This window comes from Triturus cristatus, chromosome 4_1 (genome assembly GCF_964204655.1).
Source record: "Triturus cristatus chromosome 4_1, aTriCri1.1, whole genome shotgun sequence".
In the NCBI taxonomy this organism is placed as follows: Eukaryota; Metazoa; Chordata; class Amphibia; order Caudata; family Salamandridae; genus Triturus; species Triturus cristatus.
In genome coordinates, this window is record NC_140585.1 from 497,137,267 (window position 1) to 497,163,393 (window position 26,127).

Sequence of the window (26,127 nt, forward strand, 5' to 3'; positions counted from 1 at the left end):
TTGGCCAAACTATGATTCAAACAAAAATTCAGGATACCAGTTTCACGTTCAGTCAGGCAAGGCGGGCAGGGGTACAAGCTTGTTTACCATGTAGGGGACATTCCCATTCCAATAGCCCCATTACATCTGCTTTCTTGAGTTTGATTTCATGTTCATAGAAGGCTGAGGTTTTTGAAACCCTAAAGGTATTAAAGTTGTACCTACAACTAGGGAAGCCAAAATAAGCACAATACACAATTTGAGACTGCCATTCAGTGAACAACATCAATTGTTTAAGTATCAGTACTGAGAGTGGGAAACAGCCATTACATCTCATGCGTAACAACGCATGCGATTACAACGCGGTCGTTACAACAACCGCATTGTTACATCGCAGTACCATTATTATGCGTTACAACGACTTGCTGTAGGGGGCGTTCTAAGATAAGGAATAGTATCATTTACTATTCCAACACCTTCCCTACTGTTGCACACACTGGAGTTGGAATAGTAATTTATACTATTCCAACATCCAGCGCCCCCTACTAGTAGTTGTCACAACTTGCGCAGTAATAGTACTGCGATGTAACAATGTGGTTGTTGTAATGACCGCGTTGTAATCGCATGCGTTGTAAACGCATGCGATGTAGAAGTATATATTCCTGAGAGTAAAGTGTTAGTATTTCCCCATGCTAACCTCTGCTGCAATATGAGATGTACTGACCGGTGTTACATTAATGCCCTAATTACAAGTTTCCTGATACTACACTTGATCTTAGCCAAAAGGCCTAGGATCAATGACTTGGGAGGAAACTAGAATTACTGCCTAAATCTAAATCTTTGAGGTGTAATTGAAATCCGTGCAAATAGATCAACTCCTGCAGTTGCATGTGGGAAATCATCTAATACTGAACATGTTTTTTTACCAAACTCTTCAGTATCAATAATTTCAAGTGTTGTATTATTCTCATAATGAGTGCCTGAGCAATAAGCACGCTGGACAGCAACACTTATTAAAAGCTGTTCCTGTTCTTCTTTTGAGTCATACTCTGGGCCATAGAAGACTTAATAACACTTGTCCAGAGAGGAAAGTGGGAATATTGGAAGAAGAAAATAAATTCATTTAAATAAATGTTATTATTATGCAGAGAATGGAAGAGGTACTATTGGAAGTAGACTTTGACTACCTACTCTGTGGCTAGAAGCATCCACATCTGGTGCTCTTTCAATAGCTCAGATTTTCATCATAGATATGCATATACTATGAGTCCCCTGGCCAACATGGTGCGTGAGGCAGGAGACAGTGCTCCCTCAAACCCGTATTCAAAGCCAAGCAGTACATACGGGTCATTGGTGGTAGGTGCACTGCCAATATTTCCAGAGCAGGTCCGGTGGTACTCATAAATAGGATGAGAAACACACTTATTTTCTGGTAGCTGTATTCTTTGGCTTCTACTGTGACATATGATAGAAAATACGTCCCTACAAGAGTAGCTTATCAGTATTCTCAGAAAAAGGTAATTCTGAACTCCTCTGTGTCACCACTTTTGGTGCCATAATGGAGTATGTTTTCCAGAACCGGTAACGTCATATTTAGCTTCATTAGCAACTAAATTAAAAGCTTTCTGTTTTTGTCTCTTCTGCCACCTTTTGCTATGCATATTTATTCAACATTTTTGTAGTTTGTTGTCCCTGGTATCCCTATGCCATGCATTTTTTAAATCTGGGTACTTTGATATTAATTGATTCCTGTGACATGTTAACAACTTAAGAGATCATTTAGAGTTTCTTCGAAAGGGAGCACAACTGTAAATTGGAGGTGGATCAGCCAGGTAAACCTTGACCTTCCCCGGCTGTTGATATAGAGTGGAATCGCGGCAAAAACAAAACAAAAAAAACATCGTGGCCATCATTTTAGTTTTTAAACATATTGGTAGGGGGCGTGAGTAGGGCCCACTTCCTGAGCACCCCTTCACTGAGTCTTGAAAGGCCCCAGGCAAGATTTCATTTTTTTAAAAGGGAGGGGCCATGTTGCCCCACTTCCAAGCCAATGAAGATCCTGGGCACTCCATCCCCTGGCGGCGATCAGTAAATAAAAAGGGGAGAGTAGGGTCATACAACTCCCCCCTCCCTGAGCGCCTGCTGGGCCCAGTTCAGTGACTGTGTCCTGGGGAGCCCTTCCCAGGACACAGTAGTAAACCCCATCCCTGGGAACAAAGCCAATTAAAAAAGAGGAGGCGATGTGGGGTCCTCCTCCCGAGCCTTCTTGGGTCCTGGGAACCCCATCCTGTAGGACCAAATTTAATTAAAAACGGAAGGGGCGCATGTGGCCCCACCCGAGCCAAATTAGGCCACAGGGCCGAAATGTAAATAGAAGGGTGCAGGGGGGGGGGTACTTGGCCCCCCTTCCCAAGCCTATTTTGGCCCCAGAGACCCATACCCCGAGACCCTCATCAGTTATATGTGGGTGTCCCAGTACCCAACCCGAGCACCCACTGACCAACACGTTGGAGGCTGTGGGGGTAGGGCAATGCGAGATCTGCACTTCACGCTAGTGGATTGACAGTCCACAGTGACCATCAATGCAAACTTCCAGTAACGATCGTCCATGACACCCGACCTGGTCTTCGTGCTACAGACAATGATGAGCATCCGTGAAGGTCTTCCTGCTCCTCGAGCCATTTTCCACTGCAAACTAGTCTCTTCACACCAGACTTTGAGAAGATAACTTGCTCAGCAGTATGAACCTGTTCCCTGTATTCAACCTGTGCTTCATCGCGGTTGGACTGAACTTGTGACTTTCTCCTGGTCTAGCATGGCCAGATGACACTGAGTGACGCTTTGTGCCTTTATGCTATATATCAGTCTAAAACTTTCAAATTGAATATCACCAGTTCTACTGAATGGATTTTTGTCATTCTGGTATAATTGTATTTATTTATTACAATTTATTCTATTTTTCTACATTTGTTTGGGATACTGCTTGTGTTGTGTTTTCACTTTATTACTGTTGGTGTGCTGCATAAATAATTTACATGTTTCCTCTGAGTTAAGCCTGACTGTTTTTGTGCCACGTTACCAGAGGGTTAAGCACACGTTAATTTACTAACTTTTATGGTTCACACTGCAAGGATTGTAGTTGTTGCCTGAGTGGGGCTTTCACCCCCTCAACCAATGACCCAATTTCTTACAATGACCAATAACATTTCCAATAAGAAATGTCTTTTTTAAAGAAGGGGATGCAGGATAGCCAAATATAATAGTGCACAGAGCTCAAGTAACATGACAATATGGTGAAATATCATGACTGAAAGACTCTCCGAGGAATAAACCACATGATTGGAATGGTAAATGCATGCATGAGTTTCTGTCAACTATTGTAATGGGGAATAGATTGCAGGCATGGCCCAATAAAATGGGATGGCTGTGATGAGCAGAGAGTTATTTTAAAATGCTAGGTTTTTAATGCTCACCATGTAGCAGTCTGATGACTGAGAAGCGTAGGAGCATACATGTCATGACCCTTTTCTATCCGTGACATTTGAGGCACATAGTGAATTAGAGAGGGTTTGTGGATTGCACCTGCACCAAGTAGTTGAATATGTACTCTGGTGCCGATTACGATCTGGTAAAAACCGGGTACGAACCGTTGGTCGGAGCGTTTTCTCCGTCCGACTCGTACCCGGTCGTAAAACTTTACAAACATGGAATTACGATTCGCACGGAAACACCATTTCCGTACGAATCATAAAAAACACCGACCGACGAAAATATACATACGAATGTGATCCGGGAATGCTGCGACGTGACGTCGGGACGCTTTCAGGCAGCGTTTCACGACCCAGGAAGTACGATTCGAACCGACAGCAGTCCGGACGGCAATATTTTCACGGCACCCAAAAAGTGCCGGAAAAGCGAAGTACGCCACGAAACGACCAGAGTAGGTGGCCCGGTACGCGCCGTACCCCCCCCCCAGCCCCCGTAGGTACGCGCCGACCCCCCCCAGCCCCCGTATGTACGCGCCGACCCCCCCCCAGCCCCCGTACGTACGTGTCGAACCCCCAGTGTATGTACACCCATGTACGTGTCGAACCCCCGTGTATGTACACCCGTGTACATTCGAGTTGTACCCCCCGTGTATGTACACCCATGTACGTTCGAGTCTTACCCCCACCCGTGTATGTACGGTGCGTACGGGTGGGGGTACGACTCGAACGTACACAGATGTACATACACGGGGGGGTTCGACATGTACACGGGTGTACATACACGGGGGGTTCGACACGTACACGGGTGTACATACACGGGGGGTTCGACACGTACACGGGTGTACATACACAGGGGGGTTCGACACGTACACGGGTGTACATACACAGGTGGGGGTACGACTCGAACGTACACGGGTGTACATACACGGGGGGTTCGACACGTACACGGGTGTACATACACGGATGGGGGTACGACTCGAACGTACACGGGTGTACATACACGGGGGGGTTCGACACGTACACGGGTGTACATACACGGGGGGTTCGACACATACACGGGTGTACATACACGGGGGGGGTTCGACACATACGTACGGGGGCTGGGGGGTGGTCGGCGCATACATACGGGGGCTGGGGGGGTCGGCGCGTATGCGGGCACATGTCTCCATGGTTGCTATGGGAGTTCGGTGCGGACGGTGTTTTTTCCATACGGTTGTAACATCGGACGCACGGGATGGATCGTAATTCCGCGGTCGGACTTCACTTTTCACATTTGTACGGTAAATCGTCCATGGACGTGTCGGACACATTTTCCGACCCGAGGACGTGTGGGGAATTATTCCCAATGCGATTCGTATGGACTTTTTCCCATGCGAATCGTAATTGGCAGTTTGTACGGCACTTGTACGATTCGTACGGTAAAAAGACCGGATACGAGTCGTACGGGGAATTTTTTTACCGGATCGTAATCGGCACCAGAATGTGTTTTCAACAGCCTGAATCTACATGAATGCCAAAGTGTCTGTAAACTCTGTGTCTTAGTGTCTGTGCACTTTGTGTGTCGTAACAGCTGTGCATACATTAAAATGGCATTTGTGAGGGATACCTATTCTTGGTTCGTTTCTGTGACACATGATATCTGGGGAACATAAGGAACTACAGTGAGCAAAGTTGACTTTCTTTGTTCAGCTCAGTTGTTCCATGACCTCATCATCCAGAATGCAGCTGCTGAATTAGTAGATTCCATCAGACTATAACTGGTGATCATTATTTAATACCCATCGCTTCTGGTTCTCTTTTTAGATCAGAAGAACGTTCCATCTTTATTCTTATCCCTCAGTGGTCATCCATCCCCTTAGTGGACGTAGGATAGAATACGTAATTTATTAACAAACAGTGTTGTCATGTAGGATACTAATGCTGGTACGCTGGTAGAAAAGGAGTGAGGGGTTCACATTGACACCAGAAAACAGACACAACCAATCAATCAATCAATCAATCAATCAATCAATCAATCAATCAATCAATCAGGGCCCCTAATAAGGGGGAACAAAGATCGTAACTGACTCACTAAACAGGAGTACCAACATTGACACAGGTACGTTAACATTTATACAGTGACAAAGGTAGACTGACCATGGGACACTAAAAAGGAAACACTGACACAGGGAAAATACAAATAGGTGCTCTCATAATGGATATTGACAAAGGCATATCAACACCGACCCTGGGTCACTACCACAGTGGGACACTAAAACAGAAGCACCAATATTGACATGGGAACAGTGAAAATGGAATGTTGACATGGGGTACAAATACAAATTTTGGGACACTGGCGTGCAGGAGTTTCACTGGGACACTGTGAGAAAATGGCCCTTTTTGAGTGACCATGCCACAGTTTTTGCTACATATTATTGCAGCTTTTAGATTCTGCACACTAGGGAACCGATGTCCAGGGCTCATTGTGTGTTCTCTGACCTCTTAAACCCAACTATCCTTAAGGCTGACCCATCTCCCTGCTCTCGTTCCCAGTGAAGGTCATCGAGAAGATGGTCAACAGACAACTGACACGCTACCTCGAGGAGAACAGCATCTTGAATCCATCCCAGTCCGGGTTCTGCAGCAACCACAGCACCGAAACTGCCCTCATCGCTGCCACAGACGGCACCAGGATCCTACTAGACAATGGCAAAACAGCGTCCCTCATCCTCCTGGACCTGTCAGCCGCCTTCGACACTGTCTGCCATTGCACCCTACAACCACACGCCTCCACAATGCTGGAATCCAAGACAAGGCTCTGGACTGGACCACCTCCTTCCTCTCCAGCAAAACCCAGTGTTCCCGCCTCCCCCTTTTTGTTCCGAAGCCACCGAGATCATCTGCGGCGTACCCCAAGGCTCTTCCCTCAGCCCGACATTGTTCAACATCTACATGGCACCTCTCGCTCACGTAGCCCGACTGCCCATCCTCAACATCATCTCCTATGCCGACAAAACCCAGCTGATCCTGTCCCTCACCAAGGACCCCCTCACCACCAAAACCAACCTTCACGAAGGAATGAGAGCCGTCGCAGAGTGGATGAAGATCAGCCGCCGAAAGCTGAACTCAGACAAGACGGAGGTCCTCGTCATCGGCTTCACCCCCTCGGCATGGGACGACTCCTGGTGGCCGACCACACTGGGAGCAGCACCAACACCCACCGACCATGCACGCAACCTAGGTTTCATCCTCGACTCAACTCTCTCCATGACCAAGCAGGTCAACGCCATCTCGTCCTCCTGCTTCAACACCCTCCACATGCTCCGCAAGATCTACAGGTGGATTCCCACTAAAACAAGAAGAATGGTCACCCAGGCCCTCGTCAGCAGCAGGCTAGACTACGGCAACGCCCTCTACGCAGGAGCCTCAGCAAAACTCCTGAAACGACTACAACGCATACAGCATACGCATATATGCAAGCTTGATCATCGGCATCCCTCGCCGCAGCCACATCACTCCCCACCTAAAAGACCTGCACTGGCTTCCCGTCAACAAGAGAATCACCTTCAAGCTCCTCACCCACGCACACAAAGCACTCCACAACACCGGACCGACATACCTCAACAGCCGACTCACCTTCTACACCCCGAACCGCCAGCTCCGAACCGCCGACCTCGCCCTCGCTACCGTACCCCGCATCCGAAGAGCGAACACCTGCGGCAGATCGTTCTCCCACCTTTCTGCCAAAACCTGGAACTCCCTCCCCATCCTCCTACGGCAGACCGAGGACGTACTCACCTTCAGGAGGCTACTTAAGACCTGGCTTTTCGAGCAGCAGCAGCACCCTTCCCCTCAGCGCCTTGAGACCCTCACGGGTGAGTAGCGCGCTTTACAAATGCTATGATTGATTGATTGATTGAAGGCTGTAGTAACTAATGTAGAATTACACCTATAGCATAGAAAGTTAAATGTCACCTCTGGACTGCAGCATTTATTCTGCCATCCACTAATGTGACAAAGAAAACATGACTTAAGGCCTATCACTGTAGCCTACTTATACAGTTTTAACCTGCAGCCAGACCTGCCAAAATAACAGCTTTGCCAGGGGAAAAACCTTCCTTTTTAAATGTTTACAAGTCTGGTCTATGTAGACCTTGCGGCACACAAGGTAGAGTGTATACTATTTAAAACTGGGTCATGTACAAATGTAATGTTACCATGTCCCTACAGCCTATCAAACCTATTTTTACTGTGGAAGGTCCTGTCTGTACCAGGAGAAAATGAGTGTGCAGATTAAAATATTCATTCTGTATCTTGGCTTTGGGACCAGCAAGAAAAATAATTCAAAGCAGGCACAAGGGGATGATGGACGCAGTGCTGAAACTTTTCAAACACTCACCACCAGTCACAGATCTGGGTTGAATCCATCATCATTCTTTAGCTCACTCTGCCACTCCAGTTCAGACACAGCTATATGCAAATCAGTCTTGACCCTGTGCCTCATGGGAACAATCCAGACCAAACTGCCAAGCCATGTCTTCCCTGGACTGGAAACAAGTATCCTGGGACCGGTTTCGGGATAACAGCCCTCATCAGCCAGGCTAACTTGAATCCAATGGCAACGTGAGCAAGGGACCCACGTCTGGGCATACCCTGCCAACTTAGGGCGAACAAAGCAAACACAAGGAGATGATGGACGCAGTGCTGAAACTTTTCAAACACTCACCCCCAGTCACAGATCTGGGTTGAATCCATCATCATTCTTTAGATCATTCTGCCACCTCAGTTCAGACACAGCTATATGCAAATCAGTCTTGGCCCTGTGCCTCATGGGAACAGTCCATACCGAACTGCCAAGCCATATCTTCCCTGGACAGGAAACAAGCTTCCTGGGACCGGTTTTGGGATAACAGCCCTCATCCGTCAGGCTAGCTTGAATTCAGTGGCAAAGTGACCAAGGGACCCACGTCTGGGCATACCCTGCCAACTTCAATTGTTCCTACAGAGCTCCAATGGGACCTGTTTGAAAAAGTAGCCGACCAGTAGTTTTGGAGATGTAATAGTAATTTATTATGGTTCATTATCCCGCATTTTCCCTGAGTTTAGTTGGTTTTGGAGAAATAGTAAATTTATATTGTTTATTATGTAGTTTACATGAACATTCAAATAAAAAATGAGACGTATGTATTTTTTTTGTTCACAATTAAGGTGCCGATTCCGATCCGGGTCGGAAAGCACACCAACAGAGCCAGATCCGGAGTGTTTTCCGACCGAGCCGGAGTCCTGCTGTCCGACCGAGCGAGTATGATGCGGCCGTATGCTGCCAGACTCAGTTCGGTCGGACTCCCATGGAAGTCAATGGGAGCCGGTCGTACGACGCGTACACGGGCTCCCATTGACTGAATGGGTACGTCTCGCGCAAGGGCGCTCCCTACAGTAGGTACGCATTGGTGCCATCCGCACCAAACATGCCTGTGTTGGGGGGACCCTTGGGTCTCCCCCTGTGTCTGAGTCATAGGGCTGTGGGTGACAGGGGGTCCAACGCGACACCCCCAAAGGCAACCACCCGGACGCTTTGCGAGCTGGACACTCTGGCTCGCACGCGCTGTCCGAGGCGTGCATCATACTGGCTCGGTCGTAAATCGCATCCATTGCACGCCACGGTTGGCTTCCGACCGAGACGTACGGAGCGTTTCGGACCCGGAAACGACTCGGTCGGTGAATTACACGTAGCTCGCATCGTACTTGCTCGCTCGTACAGCTGTATGAGTCGGGCAGAAAACACGCGTACGGCTCGTAGTTTTTCCGGCTGCGTCGCGTTCAGTGCCCTTCCAACCCGGATCGGAATCGGTCCCTAAATTGTTTTAATTTAGTTTATTATACAATTTGTCAATAATAAAAACATCATTCAGAAATGTTAATATTATTCAGAATTTATTATAGCGTATAAAATATTTTTAACATCTTTTTCATGTACATTGGCAAAATTAAAAATATATTTCTACACATTTTCTCAACAGTTTTGAAAAATTGTAAATTGTCTGAAGCATAGTCATGTAATACTAAAGTAAATATATTTTTTGTTCTTTGTTTAAAAACACATTAGGGTGATTACGATGGTGGGTGGACTTTGTCCCCCCGCCATTGTAGCTCTGTTTGGGACTGCCGCCAGACGTGTGGCGGTCCCACCACTGCGATTAGGATGCGTCCGCCATACTGTCGGGCGCATCCTGGGCTTTTAACATTGCGGGCGGTGCTTCTGGCTGCAGCAGCACACGCAATGTTAAAAGTGCAAGCACAGCATTTCCCTGCACTACGTGGCAGGCACCACAAGGTGCCTGCCACATGGTGCATGGAAAGGAGGGGGGTACCATGGGTACCCCCCCAGTGCAGCGACACCCCCTCCACACAAGGGGCCCCCAAACCCCGCCAGCCTTTCCATGCCGGCATCGCCGCCATGCAAAGGCCTTTTTGGACCCACATCCTAATGTGGTGGACGGTGCCTGCCATGCACCACCACCATATTAGTGGCCCTGCTCCGTCCACCAGGCAATCGGTGCAATTGCCTTTGGCGCTGAAGCGGCGGACATACTTTGCATCCGTCGCGGTAATTTGGTGATGGGTAGATCGCTATGTGATGGTGGAAGGACTGCCACCGCCGGCCCGGCGGTTGCGGTCCGTCCGCCATCATAAAGGCCCCCTATGATAGGGAAAAGTAAACATTTTAGTACATTTCATAAAAAATGTTTTAATACATTTTAAATAATTTTATTTTTGTTGTAAAATTATATAACATGTATTTTACAGATGTATATTTTGTATTTTTTTTATTGTTTAGTATATCAAATATTATTAAGAAAATAATATTTAATATATTAAATATTGTACAAAAATGTACAAATACATTTTTGCATCTTTTTTTATTAAACATTGTTATATTGCTTGCACATTTACAATCGTCTTATTGACATTGTATATGTTGAAGTTGAGTACATGAAACAAACATACATTTTAATATATATTAAATATGACATTTTTTGATAATATAATATTGAGGGCCTGATTCCGATGCAGTGAGGAAAGCATCCCCACCTTAGGCTGGATTACGATGCAGTTAAGAAGGCCTCCTAATGGCATTTGCTCCTTCCAAATCGGATCGGGAGTGTGTCTTCCCGACCAATGGCCAGATTATGATGCAGTTAGGAACATAGGCTCCCATAGAAGTCAATGGGGGTCCAACCAAATCATATTGGGATGCATCCGGATGCATCATAGTCAGTCTGTTGGACTCTTCCGATTTGAGTCAGTCGAAAACATTTCCAAACCGATTTGATCGGGAAGATTTCCTAACCGCATCAGAATCGGGCCCTTACTCTGAAAGGTTTCCGTCCGACAGAGTATGATGCAAGTTAGGCATTAGGAATATCCCAATCCAAGACCAATGGCAATTGGAATGACCTAGCCAAATCGTATGTCTCTACGGGCCGCGTTTCTGAACGACCAAGTATGATGCTGGATTTGGACATCCTTTCTGAATCATGTCGTCTGAGTCGAATCTGTAGTCAGAATCTGACTTTGGGGGCCCGTAGTGGGCTCCCCTGCACACAGAGCCTTCCCAATCCGGCCCGTGGGACTACCCATGGGTCCCCCCTTACAACGCAATGCACAGTGTGGCAGGCACCAAGGGGGTTCCCGATTTTCCCAAGCCCCCCTTTCTTCAATGAGAGCCTATGCATTCGGTTGGAACAAAGGTTCCCATTCAAGTCAATGGGAGTCCAATTAAACCGTATCTGGAATCATCCAGATGCATCATACTCAATTGGTTGGACTCTCCCGATTCCATTTGGTCAGAAACCATTTTCAAACCCATTCGGTCAGGAAGCTTTCCAAACTGCATCAGAATCTAGCCCTTAATGTCTATTTTACAATTTTTGTAAGTTTTTCGAACATTTGCATATTTTATGTACAATAAATAAATATACATTCAAATTTTGGGATTGTTTTAATATTTCTCCATCATTGTCTATGGGGTGTTTTACTACCCGGCCATGTTTTTTCCCCCGTTTAAGGTAGTTTTAGGGTAGGCGCGAGGTAGTAGTAGTGTAGTTAGATTTGTTAGGACGTTAATTGTTCATTTTTTATATAGTTAGGTGATGTTTTGGTATTTTAGTGTTTTATGTGTTTGACATAGTATTGAAGAGTAGTAGAGTGTTATGTAGTGTTAGTTATGTGTTGTTTAATTATGTTATGTTGTATTTAATGTTGATATTAATGCTTATTTTGGGAGGTTGTTCTTTTTTTTTTTCTTTACATGTTTTCCGTTTCGTGAACTGATGGTGCTGACGACGTGTTTATTTTTAAAACATAGAAAAATGTATTTTGTTTCTTTGAAACAAGTTAATTTTTTACATTTCCTTTTATTTTTCGGTTTTTTTGGAGCGTTTTTTTTTAAAGCTAATTTTAAAGCTTTTGAGGGTTTTGTTATTGAGAGGATTGCGTCGTTGGAGCCGTTTTTCTACAGTTCTATTTTTGCTGTTTTTTTAGCTAATTTTGGGGGTTTTGCTATTGAGAGGATCATGTTGTTGAAGCCTTTTTTCTACACTTGTATATTTTTGCTTTTTTGGGGGGCTTTCTTTTCAAATGGATTCGTCTTTTAATTTATCTACTATGGATTTGTTCATTTTCGAGGACGTCTACTGCAACATAACTGTAAGTTATTTTTTATTATCATGGGAGGTAAATGTTTTTGGTTACATTTGGTTTGCTCATTTCTTTTTTTATTTTAATAATTATGGGCCTGATTACAATGGCGGTATACCCGCAACCATCAACCTGCCGGTGGCGGGTTCACCGCCATCGTGCGGCTATTCTCCACCCGCCAGATAAGGATTGGCGGGCAGAGAGCTGGCGGGCGGAAAGTCCGTCCGCCACACATCCAACACAATCATTGTGATTGCCTGTTGGAACCGGCCAAGATGCCTAGAATGGTGGCGATGCCTAGCAAGCACCGTACGCCACATAAGGATGCTGCATTCCATCAGCCTTTCAAGGTTGGTGGAGATTGACTTTGGGGACCCGTTGCAGACCCCCCTTGTGCTGGGGGAGTGTGGTTGTGCATTGGGGGGTACCTATGGTACTCCTGTATATTTCCCTGCACCAGGTGACAGGCACCACATGGTGCCTGCCATGTAGTGCAGGAAAATGCAAACAGTGCATTTCAAACATTGTGGTGGGGGCTGCAGCCAGCAGCATCTGCCGCAATGTTAGAGACACGATGCAACCGCCATGGTGGTGGTTGCATTGTAATCTCATGTGTGGGACCGCTGCCTTAGAGGTGGCTTGTCGCACTCCCCTCAACGATGGCGGATGGACTGAAGTTCGTCCACCATAGTAATGACCCCCAATATTATGTCATATGTTTATATGTATGTTTTTAATTTTTAAATGACAATTATATTTATTCATTTAAAAAAGAGTAGAATTGTGTGGCCTAAATATTTTGTGTTATTAAAATGCTTTTGATGTTTAGGATTGTTTTTTGTTTCTAGTATCGATTTAGCAATCATGTCTAGGTATACTAGCCCTTTGGTGTTTGGAAATAGTCGAGTTTTATGCTGTAGGTATTCATATATTGTTTTTGTTTGTTTACTGAGTTTAGGGCCAATTACTTTAGTTAGGGATTGCTCTAGCCTTAGCTCCTAATAGCTCTGTCCTTTTTTTAAGGCTTCTATTAGTTTGTGTAAGATTGGTTGTCCTCCTCCTATTGTGGCCCACAAAACATTGTGCCATCCTTCTACTGCGTTATTAGTTTTAGCTTTTTGAGCTAGAGTGCTATCGTAGACGTTCCACCAGGGGATTTTGAACTTTGGTTGTCTACGGTGCCCTGACCTATGTAGCCTTCCTACCCAAGTGTCTTCAAAGTAGTCTAGGAAGGGAGTTAGTTTTGGTAGAAAGGGCTTTCAAGAAGTATGTTATAGTGTTTGGCTTCTTCAGTTGTTAGTACATAGGCCAGGGATATTATTTATTTTATTTGATAGCCAAAGTTCCTTTTGGTAGCGTAATCTATACTTAGTGTAGATATTTGTAGTTGTCTCCATATACTTTGGCTGAAGTGATAATAGCAACTTTGTATTGCAGTGTGTGGGTATATTTTCAAAATTGACTGAATCATTGCTTGTTTAAAGTCAATGATTATTTTTTGTGAAGAGTAGTTGTCGGTGTGCTGTTTTATTATTGTAAGGAGTTCTACGTAGGTGGCCTTTTGCTTATTAGGGAGTAGTGTGTTTATGAAGGGGATGTTGGTGTCTTCATATTCACCGTGGATGGTATATAGTTGGTAAGAAGGCTTGGGGCAAACTTTGAATGTGCCATCTATCATCCACGGTTCACAGTTTTTTAGTTTTTGTATGTTGTTGTTGGTAGCAAAGATGATAACTTATATTTCATGACTGTTATTGTCATGAAGAATGAATTTCACATCTTTGTGGGTGACAGTGTATTCCGGTAGGATTTCTATTTCTGCAAAGGTTTGTGGGGAGGGTGGTGTATGCGCAGTAGCTCTTTTAGTTCTGGCTATTAATCTTTCTAGAGTGGAAATGGATGGTAGTTGTCCTGTGACATGTTCAGGGACCCTAGTTAATACGAATGCTTTGTATTTGGGTGCTGGTCTGTTGGGAGCTGGTGCTTGCTTCTCCGATTGTTTCTAGAGCATCTATAACTTTGATTTCTGTCACATTGTGGGGATGGTTATGTTCCCTGACATTAATTACATTTGTTTCTACTGCTGTGGCTCTCCCATAGCAAGAATTGGAGTAGTACTCCCTACATTTCCGATGGGTTTTGTTTCCAGTTATTTTTTCTTGTGGAATCTACAAGGATGGAAAGCAGCCGGGTTGTAGGAGACTGCACTACCTGGATCTGTCACGTGGTGTATTGATATTGCCCACCTCAAATGATCAGCTGCCCCTTGATCATAAATATAAACATAAATATAAACATGTATACAGTATGGATGAGAGGCAATATGAACGGATAACAAGTAAAGAGATTAAACATATAAAAGTTGAAAAGCAATAACAAGTCGTTGGTACGAGTCTTTAGGTGGCTTTATTTCAGCTTTGTATTGCATTCAATGCGAACAGCCAACGCATTTCACCCAAAAAAAGGGCTTCTTCAGGGCTGTAATGGCACACAATATACAGGTGTTTTAAAAACACAAAATAAAAAACCGTGGATCAAAGACTATAGTGTTCTGTGCAAGAGTTGACATAGAGTGCACCTATATTTGTTTTGCTTTAATTTTCTTGTTGGATATATTTTACTTACTATTTTTAGTTGATTAAGTTTATTTGGTTGATGTTGTAGTATGTTGACATTTGTAGAAGCTGTGAAGACAAAAGTTAGCAATATTTTCCTTTTTTATTTAATTTTTTGTTAGTTTGCTCTATTTGTTGGTTTATTTTTATACTTACTTAGTTTTATATTTTTGTTTAATGTTGATTTTGTCCTTGTTTTGGAAGTTAATCCTTGTTTTGAGTTTTTAGGTGGAGTTTTAGTGAAGTGCAATCTGTGAAACATAAAAGCAAACGTTGTAGTTTTAGTTAATTTGAATATTTTGATTAATTAGGGCCTGATTCCTATGTCGTTCGGAAGGCCTCTGAATCGGATTTGGCTTTCCTGGATTTGATTCGTGGCCCTTGTTTCCGACCGAATGGTACACAGGTCTGAATGACCAAGTACAATGCGAAGATCGGTACACATCGACCGAATCGTTTCCGGGACCTAAACATGACCATACGACTCGTTCGTAGCCGAATCGGGCAGCGCAATGGAGCCGAATTCCGATAGAGAGAGCATGATGCATGATTCGGACAGCCACCGTTTTCATCAGTTTTATTGCCCAGTTGTGCTTTTAGACCACCTTTCGACACACATTTCCTGAAAAAAACAGATGTTCCTTTCTCATAGCTTTTAAGTAGCACTATTTCCTACTACTTATTACAAATAGCTGTCAAGGTAGAACACTTGAAGGATGCCTGGCAAATGTTTTGCGTTCTTTAAAATTTCACTGTATTATACCTTTTAATAAACAGTATAGTGGTGGAGCCACATTCCAGTCCAGTCAATGCCCCTTTATGCTGTAGTTAACCTTTGTTACCAGGCCCCATAAAACATCTACCCTTGGTATAGGCCTGGTCACCTCATGGCACATTCAACTGCTATGGTAGTGGGGCCGAGGAGGTTTGGGGGCAGTTGGGGGGGAGGGGGTGAGGGAGGCAGGACAGATAAAGTTGGGGCACAGGAGCCAGCTGTCCCTCTCAGACACACTAGTAACTCAGTATACAAGCCTTGTAGAGCATATTGGAATGTAGCACTGGAGAACAGGCCACAAACAGAGTAGCATACTGCTGTAATCCCAACATAGCCTGCAGAATGATATTCCAAGGAGCTTAAAAACAGAACTGTGCGGCAGAGCCCTGCAGAGTACACCACAAAACAATGCATGATAAAATTAGTGAAAATACAATTGTTTGATATGAGATGTGACCTAAAAATATCTGTATTTTATAACACTAAAAACTGAACACAGAGCTGGGAGTTCTACGAAAGGGCTGCTAAACTACGTCCTTGAATAATCCATTACTTTTTATAGGTAATGTGTTGTTGATAACACAATGTTTGTAGTTTGCCTGATTTTTCCACTAGCATAGATGTCTCGCCAATTGCATCTTATTTTTTTTAGAATTGCTACAAAAACAGGAAGGCAATGTATTGAATTTAAAACTGGATAAGCACTCATGTCAATGCACAGTATTACCGTATCAAACACTTTGCAAACTCCTACTACACTTCTGATTGCCAAGCCAACCTGATCAGATATAATTGGTTTTCATTGTTTTAGTAATTGCTTTTCTGCAATCCACATTGCATAATATAAAAACATGTTTATTCTGAAGGGGAGCAAATTGCTTGCAATGAGGCCTTGTTAATATACTACAAAAATAGTAGTATTGAAAATATACACAATGCTGTATGTTCCCATTTACTTTTAGCTTGCAATTTCACAAAATACACGTTTTGAAATTAAACACTATGAAATTATCCAGATAGTAACATAAGCCATTTTAACTAGTAGCGGCATACTAAAGTCTTCAGAGCCCTCAGTAAATTCTGAGGTACTTTTGTAGTAGACCTTTTTGCTTCATAGTTGAAAACTCATCCACAACAGTTTTTCAGTCGGAGATAAGATCCAGAGGCATTAGCAAGAGATGCTTTATTGCAAGATTATTCTAGCGGGAAATTCTATGCTTTTCCATCCTTTGTGATGACATCCAGGTGTCTTCCACAGAACTTCTAAAAGGCAGTTTGAGCCCTGGCTCTACAAGAATTATCAACAGACCATACAATCATAGTGACAGGCTTCTCACAGCTGTTGACAAGTCTGGAAGGGCAGTATCATAATCTAATTTTAGGAGGGAACCTCAAATCTTTCAGGGCTCTTACAGACATTCCGAGACGTTCAGAATCAGCTTCTGGACTCATCAGGGCATCCTGGATAATTGGAACAATAAAGGCATTGACGTCAGCCTCGGACATTTTGCCTAGATGGTTTATGGACAGGAGTATTAATACTGTTTTGTCACATATCCCTGCAATTATTAATTTTCTAGCATATATGATGTTCCAGCAGCAACATTCTTTTTTTTTTTTTAATTTGTTTTTATTGGCATTTGCAAAAACAACAATTACATTACAACAAAACAATCATCAGGCAATTCTCAGCAATCGGGGCAGTGGTGTTTTGTCCATCAATTTCTTATACAGCATATAGCGGATGTAATCAACAGCAGTATATTACAGTATGGTGTGAGTGGCCGTCGTATGTTTCCATATGCCCGGTCCGTACTTTGATCAGGGGCAGTGAGATCTTGGTCCTAAGCGGCAGTAAATTATTGATACCCTGTAGGCATGTTAAAGGTCGTCTAGGCTTACTGTATTCACCCAGTTCACAAATGGCTCCCAGAACTCTGGGGGCGGGACCGCGCTGACAACTGTTCCCAATACGTCTCCAGTTGCGTTTTGCAGTGCGTTACACTAATGATCCAATTTTTAGTGATTGGCGGCAGAACCGCCTTCCAGTGAATGGCCACCTGGCGTTTAGCCATAATTAACAGCATCGCAGTCAATTTCTTTCGTTTGGGTGGAACAGCATTGTTGTCACCCCGCAACGCCACCAGCGGTGTGCAGGGCAGTTCGTGTCCAGTGATGGCATGTATGTGTTGCAGAGTATGTATCCAGAAGTTAGCCACCGGTCGGCATTGCCACGCCACATGTAAAAAGGTAACCTGTGCATCCCCACATTGCCAGCAGCGATCATCAGGGCGCAGTCCCATTCGGTGCAGTTGTACCGGGGTCCGATACAGGCAGTGTATATACTTGAAATGGATTAATCTCAGCCGGTAGTTTGAGGACAATAGCCGCAACTGACCGCAGTTTAACTTCCATTGGTCGTCCGAGAGGTCCACCCCTATATCCGCCGCCCACATCGCTCTAGCCCCAGGGGCGATTAGTGGGGATTCCCGCTGTGTAGTGTTGTATATATGGGTGATCAGCTTCTGGCCGTGGTCAATCGCAAGCACATTTCCTAGTGCAGGTAGTGCCGAGGTGGGTTTTGGAAAAGTGTAAAATCGACTTCTGCGGGAGGAACGCAACTGATAGTAAAGGAGCATGTCCGCAGCTGAGGGGGGCTCCTGTCTGCACATTTGTTGCAGTATTAGGAAGGTGTCTGTGGGGAATAGGTCCTTGCCCTTGTGTATCTTAAGCTGTGCCACTCGCTCCCGTGCCCTACGGTCTCCCAGTGGGGGTATCTGTGGGTCGTTCACCAGTTTCATCGAGGGGGCATACAGCATGTCCAGTTTTGCTCTCTTGCACAGTCCTGTCCAGGCCCATCGTAGCACTTCTACTGTGTTCACTTCATCGCGTGGCCTCCTATATATTTGAAAGATGGCAGTAGCAAGTGCAAGTGGTGCTGCTCTATCTATTTCAACAGCCATGTGCGGCTGAAAGGGTGTAGGGTGTACCCAGTCGTCTAGGAAGTGCGCCTGTGTGCTGTAGGCATATACTGCAAAGTCGGGTGCGGCCAGGCCCCCCTGGGATTGGGGTAGGGTAAGTACCTTCCATGTTATCCTGGGTTGTCGCCCCGCCCATACTAGTTCAATCATAAGGGAGCGCAATGTTTTGAAGAAGTGTGTTATTAGAGGAATGGGGATTTTAACAGAGAGATACAACAGTTTGGGCAGGATGATCATTTTAGCCAGCGCAGTGCGGGCCACCAGAGAGAGGGGCAGTGTTTTCCAACGGTGTACCCTCTCTGTGATCCAGTCCACCACTCTGCCGTAGTTTTCAGACCATAGTTCGTTGAGGTCGTTATTAATCCATATCCCCAAATACCATGTTGGCCCTGTCGCCCAGGTGATCGGGTACTCAGTTTCGAAGGGGCGAGTGCCGGATGTCAAGGGGATGATGACAGATTTACTCCAGATTATTCGCACCCCTGAGAGTTCCCCGTATCGAATCATTTCTCGTGTCATGGGTGCTAGATTGACTTTAGGGTCAGTCATATGTAGCGTGATGTCGTCCGAGACTGTCAGACCTCATGTTGTGAACCCAATGCTGCGGAGTGTGTGCTGTTGTCTGATACACGCTGTCAGTGGCTCGGTTGCGATGGCGAAAAGTAGGGGCGATAGGGGGCACCCCTGCCTTGTCCCCCTGGTAATAGCAAAGGGTTCAGAGACTAGGCCATTCACCCGTACGTGCGCCGTGGGCATAGTGTATAATAGTTTTATCTGTTGAATAAAGATGGGGCTGAAACCTATTTATTGGAGCAACGGGAAAAGGAAGACCCACTCCAAGTAGTCGAATGCCTTGGTGGCATCGAGCAAGGCTGCGATCGCCTTGGCGTGTGGTGCCAGGTAGTGCATTAGGGTGAACAATTTCCGGAGATTGTGGGATGTAGACCTTCCCGGTATTAACCCGGATTGGTCCGGTAGTATTATCCGGGTGAGCAGTGGTTGCATTCGGGTAGCTAAAAGTCTGGCGAAAATGTTCGCGTCTATATTTATTAGTAAAATTGGACAATAAGAATCGCAATTAGTGGGGTCTTTGTCTGGTTTTAAGACCGTTATAATATTGGCTTCTCGCATTGACAACCAACCTCCATGGCTACTTGATACACCGCCAGGAGGCAAGGCGCTAGAATATCAGCATACTCCTTATAAAATGTAGCTGTCAGACCATCCGGTCCAGGAGCCTTATCTGCTGGGATACCGCCTATGGTCTGCTTGACATCCTCCAACATGAAGGGCATCTCCATGTATTCCCGATGGGCTCTGTTAAACCACACTAGTGCAATGGAATCGAAGTTTTCACTTAATAAGTCCTTTGCCGGGTCAGCAGTGGACATATATAGTTGTGCGTAAAAGCTGCACATAGTGGAGAGAATGTCTGGTGGGGAGCAAACTATTGCACCATCGGTGGTGGTCAATTCTGTGATGAAGGGAGAACCTTTGGGCTTACGCAGGAGATTGGCCAGTGTTTTACTTGGTCTATCCCCCTCCCTGTACCTATGCGCCGTAGCCTGTTTGTGTATGAATTTGACGCTCAACTTCTTCTTGATAGGACGTGAGCATGGTACATATATTAGCCAAGATGGAGGGTGTTGGTGTTGATAGTATTTTGCTTCCAGGTCGTGCAATTCCTTTTCTATTCTACTCAGACTGTTCCTTATATGATGGAGGACATCAGACTGCCCCGCTATGCAATGTCCACGGATGACCACTTTAAACACTTCCGACAAAGCGCCGTCAGTCGCCACTGAACCTTTGTTGTGTGCAAAGTACTCTTGGATATGTGTCTGAATACTTTCGCGAAAGGCTGAATCTAATAAGGCATTGGGGGAGGCGCCATGAGAACGGCTGTCGATAAGGTTGTGGGATCAATAGGGCCAGGCCCACTGGGGCGTGGTCTGATAGTGTTCTCGCATGGTGGGTGGCGTCCTGTACCCAGACTTGTAGGTCTTTGGTCAAGAGCCAGAAGTCTATTCTGGACCAGGCTTGGCGGTGGTGTGTGATGTAGGTTCCCTCACGTACCGCAGGGTAGAGCGCTCGCCAGGGGTCAGCTAGGTTGTAGTCCTGTATGATACTATGTAGTGTCTCTGTTGCTTGCAGGTGATGGGCCAGGGCCGCTCCCTCCCTGTCCATGTGGGGCAATAGCGCGATATTAAAATCCCCGCGGAGTCTCCCATGGATTGGATCTTGTTCCAGAGGTGGCGAAAAATGCAGGATTGTCCACGTTTCGACCATAGATATTTGCTACAATTAGTGATCTGTGATAGAGTGTTAACTTTAAGAGAAGAAACCGCCCCTCTGGATCTTTTATCGATTGTTGTGTGTGCCAGGGGACCCCTTCACAGATGAGAGTCACTACCCCGTGGGAGTAGCTTGAGTAGCCCGCAGTGTGAACTTTGATCCAGCGAGCGGCTGACAGTCTTGTGCTGGCTGTCCCCAGGAGGTGAGTCCCCTGTAGGAGGCAGATATCTACCCCGTGCCTGGACAGGTAAGTTTGCACAAGCCGGGACTTGCGGTAGTCGTTTAGACCTCGTACATTCCAAGGGAGGCAGTTGAGTTTAGACAGATGGCTGCAGCAGTAGCTTAGGACCTAACTTTTTTGAGTCCTTGTCTGTCTTCTCTCCCCGCCTCCACCTTGGCCACAAGTAGAGCCGCCGTCGTACTTTATGTGCATGTCTACTTGGTGTGTTAGCGAGATGTGGCTGTCTGCGAGTCAGATAACATACGCCAAGGACTGAGTTGCCTTGCAACCAACAACAACAAACATTCACACCTCCCACCCACCCCCACCCACACCAACCCCCCAATCAGGTTGTGTATCCCTTCCTGAACAACACCCTTTGTGAGGGAACCCATTGAACTTAGTGTAGCAGGGAATCATCCCATGGGGGCACGGGTTGCCTGCTTTCTGCCCTGTCACTTTGGACAGGGTGGCAGAGCGAATACGTGTGTCTCTGGCTTGAATGCGTAATTATCAGTTTGGCATCCCCGGTAATGTAGAATATATGACCCCCACCATTTACAAAATCAGTCATTATCAGTCATCTGGTTGTTAGAAACAGGCGAAGTTTCTCTCTCCTGATTTCAGTGTTGCCTGGCAGTCTGTTCCGTGAACTTTAAGGCAGCACTGGCGTGGGTGAAACCTGGGTTTCCCTCCAATGTGGACTTGTAGCTTGGCCGGATACATCATTGCGTATTTTGTGCCAGTCTGTTGAAGTAGTTTTTGGCCGGTATGAATTCTCTTCTTGCCAACTGTACAGCTTGAGTAAAGTCTGGGTAAAGCGCTATTTTATTCCCTTGATATTGAGTGTCCCCTTTTTCCCTGGCCACTCTCAACACCGTGTCTCTGTCTCTATAGTTGAGTAGGTGAGCTAAAATCGGTCTCGGGGGGGGGGCTCTCAGAGCTGGTCTAGGGACTAGGGTGCGATGTGCTCATTCCACCAGGAACATCGGGGTAAGTTCTTCCGCACAGAGATCTCGGAGCAGTTCTTCCTCGCATCTTGCCATGTTTTGGATGTTGGTCGACTCCGGCATCCCCATGATGCGGACGCTGTTCCTTCTGGACCTCGCTTCCAAGTCATATGTAGCAAGTTGCCCAGTGATGTTTCCTGTTGATCCTCCGAGTCCGATACTCACCACTCCAATGTGTCTATCTGAGTTTCATGCTTGTCCATTCTTTTGGACATGTGGTCCATTCTCTTCGCCATATTGTCTAATTTCGTATCAATTGCTCTCAGGCTGCCTCATACCTCCTGCATCATTGCTCTGATGTCATCGTCTTGGTCAGAGTCCATTTGTGTCTCAGGGACTACAGTGAGCGAGGCAAAAGTGGGGTATTGGAGGCGTGTTGATCTTTTTTCGAAGGAGATTTTAGTTTGCTTGTTGTCAGCCTTCCCTATGTCGGTGGTTGGTACTCCTGCTACCGTAGAACTATGGCACTGTGAGTATAGTGGCCTGTTCCAGCTACTGTGGCGTGGTGGGTCGGCAAGGCCGGATGGAGTGTGCTGTGCCTGTATACAGTACTGCACTCGCGCTTCCCACATGTGACCCACTCACTTCGTGTTGAGTATCTCACTTTTGATGTCGGCCGTCCGGCTGTATGCAATTGGCTTGCTTCGGCCTGTCTATGGATGGAATTACAGGTGTGTAGCACTCCTGAGTCTGGGTATGGCTTGCTGGTAATTCACTGTCACTGGTAGGTCCAGTGGGTATCCCACAGCACAGCGCTTTCACCGCCAGTTACCCACAGTCCTCCCCATGGAACAGCTTCACGTACCTCACACACTCCCACAGAGCAGTCTCTCACAAAACCTGTGCAGTCGTTCTCGCCTTACGATGCTTCACTCACCAGTGTCGTCACCAATCACAATGATAGTTCTCTTGAGTGCAGGGTACTCAAACAGCGGACAGTGGAGTGATCGGGCCGGTGCACTGCTGATCAATACCTGAGCTATCTCCCACCGGGGAAGTTCGTGATTTCCAGCTCTCCTCAAGTGGGCTCCTGCGCTGTGTTGTGTCCGGATGGCACCAAAAAAAGAGCATCGCTGTTGGGCCCTCTCACACTGATCCACCATTACTCGCCATATGAGACCCGGGGCGGCCATACACTCCTTGTTTCCCTCAGTGCGTTCACGACGGGTTAACTCACCGGCATATTCTTCCTTGCCTGCACTTGGACGTTCAACAATATCGCAGCTGTGCACGTTTTTATGAGGCCTCAATGAACTGGTTTGGCATGTGCAGGTCTCGGGGGAGTCAAGGCGATCATGTGTGTGGATTATCGTTGTGGGCTTACTCTCTGTCTAGCGCCATGGTTCCCACTGCTCGGGCGCTGTCTCTCGCCAGTCCTGGGGCTTCTCTTCACGCCATAGGTCTGCTAGCTGCCATCCTGCCCCCGCCGGCAGGGTCGCTGCTGCACACTTCAGCCCGCTCACCCCCTTCACAGGTCGTCTTCGTTATCTGGCGGCGGGGGGGAGATGCTGGTTAGCCAGACTCACTGTTGGCGGTGTGCGCACTCTGTTTCACTGCCGCTCCAAGAACCACCACAAACTTCCTGGCATCAGTGGGCTGCCATTTTGGTGCACGTTCCTCCGCCATTTTGTTCCGCTTGTTCCCCGATGACTGCCGTACTCCGTGCAACTTACACCCGATCGGAGTTCTAGACATGGGAGGCTGGATCAGTGGCGTCTTTATGGTCCCTGGAAACCTGCAGCCTTTTATTGACTGCACTCCCCGCTGTGAGCCTCCGCTGTCGTTTCACGGCCCGGCCTGGGGTAGGCCGCGCCACACTTTCGCCGGAGCTGCGGTCGTCCGGGGTCTCGCAGATGACCATGCTGGGGTAAGTTGTGCAGTTCCACTATTAGTATGTCTCAGATCATTAGCCAGGCCTCGGATATTGGTCAGATTATGTGCTCTGCCGGCAGAGCCACCTCACTATGCGGCCATCTTGCTGCTCGGCTTGGCCACACCCCAGCAGCAACATTCTTACCATACTAATAATAGGAACAGATCCGCTGTATTATTGGGTCACCAGAAGTTAGATAACAAATCAGTAAAGGGACATCCTGTTGATAATTTGGTTATTTAAAGGGACCTAGTAGGTAAATCCACCAAAACCACATTATTCCTTCCTTTGAGATGTTGATGTGGTGCCTCAGTTATTTAATTTATGAAGTGATAATGCTGAGCTTTCGTTGAAAGTGTTGTCTTCTAAACTCAGCATGTTTGTGTGTTTGGTGTCTTTCAAGAGAGTTTTCATGTCACAGAGAACCTGAGAACATGCTCTGCTCTGCTCCTGATTTCTAATTGCAAACCTTATGCCCCAGTTTCTTTGGCTACCCTTGGTGGCTGGGTCAAAGAGGTTATGTTCTTGGCCAGGGTAGATACTTTCTCATTTGGAATCCATTCTGCTGTGGCCGGAAACGTTTTTTGGGCTGGTGCTAGGTTGGAAAGCACTCCCAGATCTAATGATTGGTCCAAGGTTGCTACTTTTAATATATTTTATTGTAGCCCATTCAGTATGCTGCATTGTCAGTGACTGACAAGCTGTAAACATGCATAATAGAGCCTTTCTTCTTGTGATAAAATTGCAGCTTCTCCTAGCTGTTAAAGAGGTAGAGTCCTGGTATTATTAAAGATACAGAGGCAAATATTAACCCACCTTTCTAAATACAACCCTTCCTGATTGAATATTAATAATAGTTTTCCAAATTTCGGTTTCGCCTACCCCTACATCATACTAGAATTTTGAGGGTGTCCATCACAGAAGAACAGCACTTGCCAGATTAAGATGGCCATCCTATTGTATTAGAAGAATACAAGAAGTAAGGTCTAAGCCCCAGGAAAACACTAACCTGAATTGTTTCAGGAGCAAAGCAGAAACCATGAATCCCCTTGAAAGCTGGTACCATGCACACTGCACCGACAACTTTGTACAGGGAGCAGGTCAAAGGGTTAGAGGGCCGTAAAAGAGTAAAAGAAGACAGCCATCCAACTTCTTCTGCAAATTTGGGGGGGTGCTTCCTTGGTTGCCAATCTCCAAGGTTGCACCATTAGTGGAGCTCAGGTTCCTTCTGTTAAGATAAAGTAGAGGGATTTTACTCCCAAACTATTACCCTATAACACCAGGTTCCACCCTATCACCACTTCCTGGTTGTGTACCGTGTCTCTGTGAGGGATGGTTTGTTGGGGCTCCTAATGATTTCTTCTGTAGCGGAGTGTCAGTAAGTGGTGTGTGGATAATCATATATCTCCCTCCCGAATGAGGGTCTTTGGTTTTGGCTTTAGGGAGCAGAGCAGGCTTCGGGCAGCAGAGTAGTTTTCTTGATACAGCAGGGCAATCCTCTGGGGTACACAGCAGGCCACAGTCAGTAGGTCAGTCCTCAGGAAGCCCTCCACAGGTCCAGAAGTGATCTAAAGAGTGGTTCCAAGGGTCCTAAATTTATACCAGGTTCCTTCTTTAAAGTGGAAAAAAAACTTCTAGAGTTTCTCCCCAAACAGTGTTTGAATTTCCTTCCCCAATGCCCTGGTCCCAGGATGTCTGGGGACACAAACGGCTTGTGTCAAGTTCTTTGGTGGACTTAGGCAGCTGCTTTGATGTGCAGATCTGAGTTTGCACAGCTCCAGCCCTCTCATCTTGTCACGATGGCTCATCCTGCCACCATCCAATCCCTGTATTATGTGACTGTCTGGAAGGCATACACAAAGGTCAATTGCAAACTACACCTAGGCGTGTGACCTAACAAACAGATCACAAGCACCAAATGGTTACGTCAAGAAAATGCCAACACTCTAAAAGTCGTGTTTTTCAGAATTGGGATAAAAATCGGACTTTTGCATTAAAAAGGCTTTTCCATTGCAGTTGATTAGACACCTAACCTGACATTTCGGCAAACAAAAGTTAGAATGCAATAAGGTAACCCAATGTTATCTTTTAGGAAAGGTAGGCCTCACAACTAATTAGTGAGTTTTTCACTATCAGAACATGTAAAACTTAACAGTACACGCCCAACTTTTTAAAAATACAACACACTCTGCTTTATTGGCTGTTTAGGGCC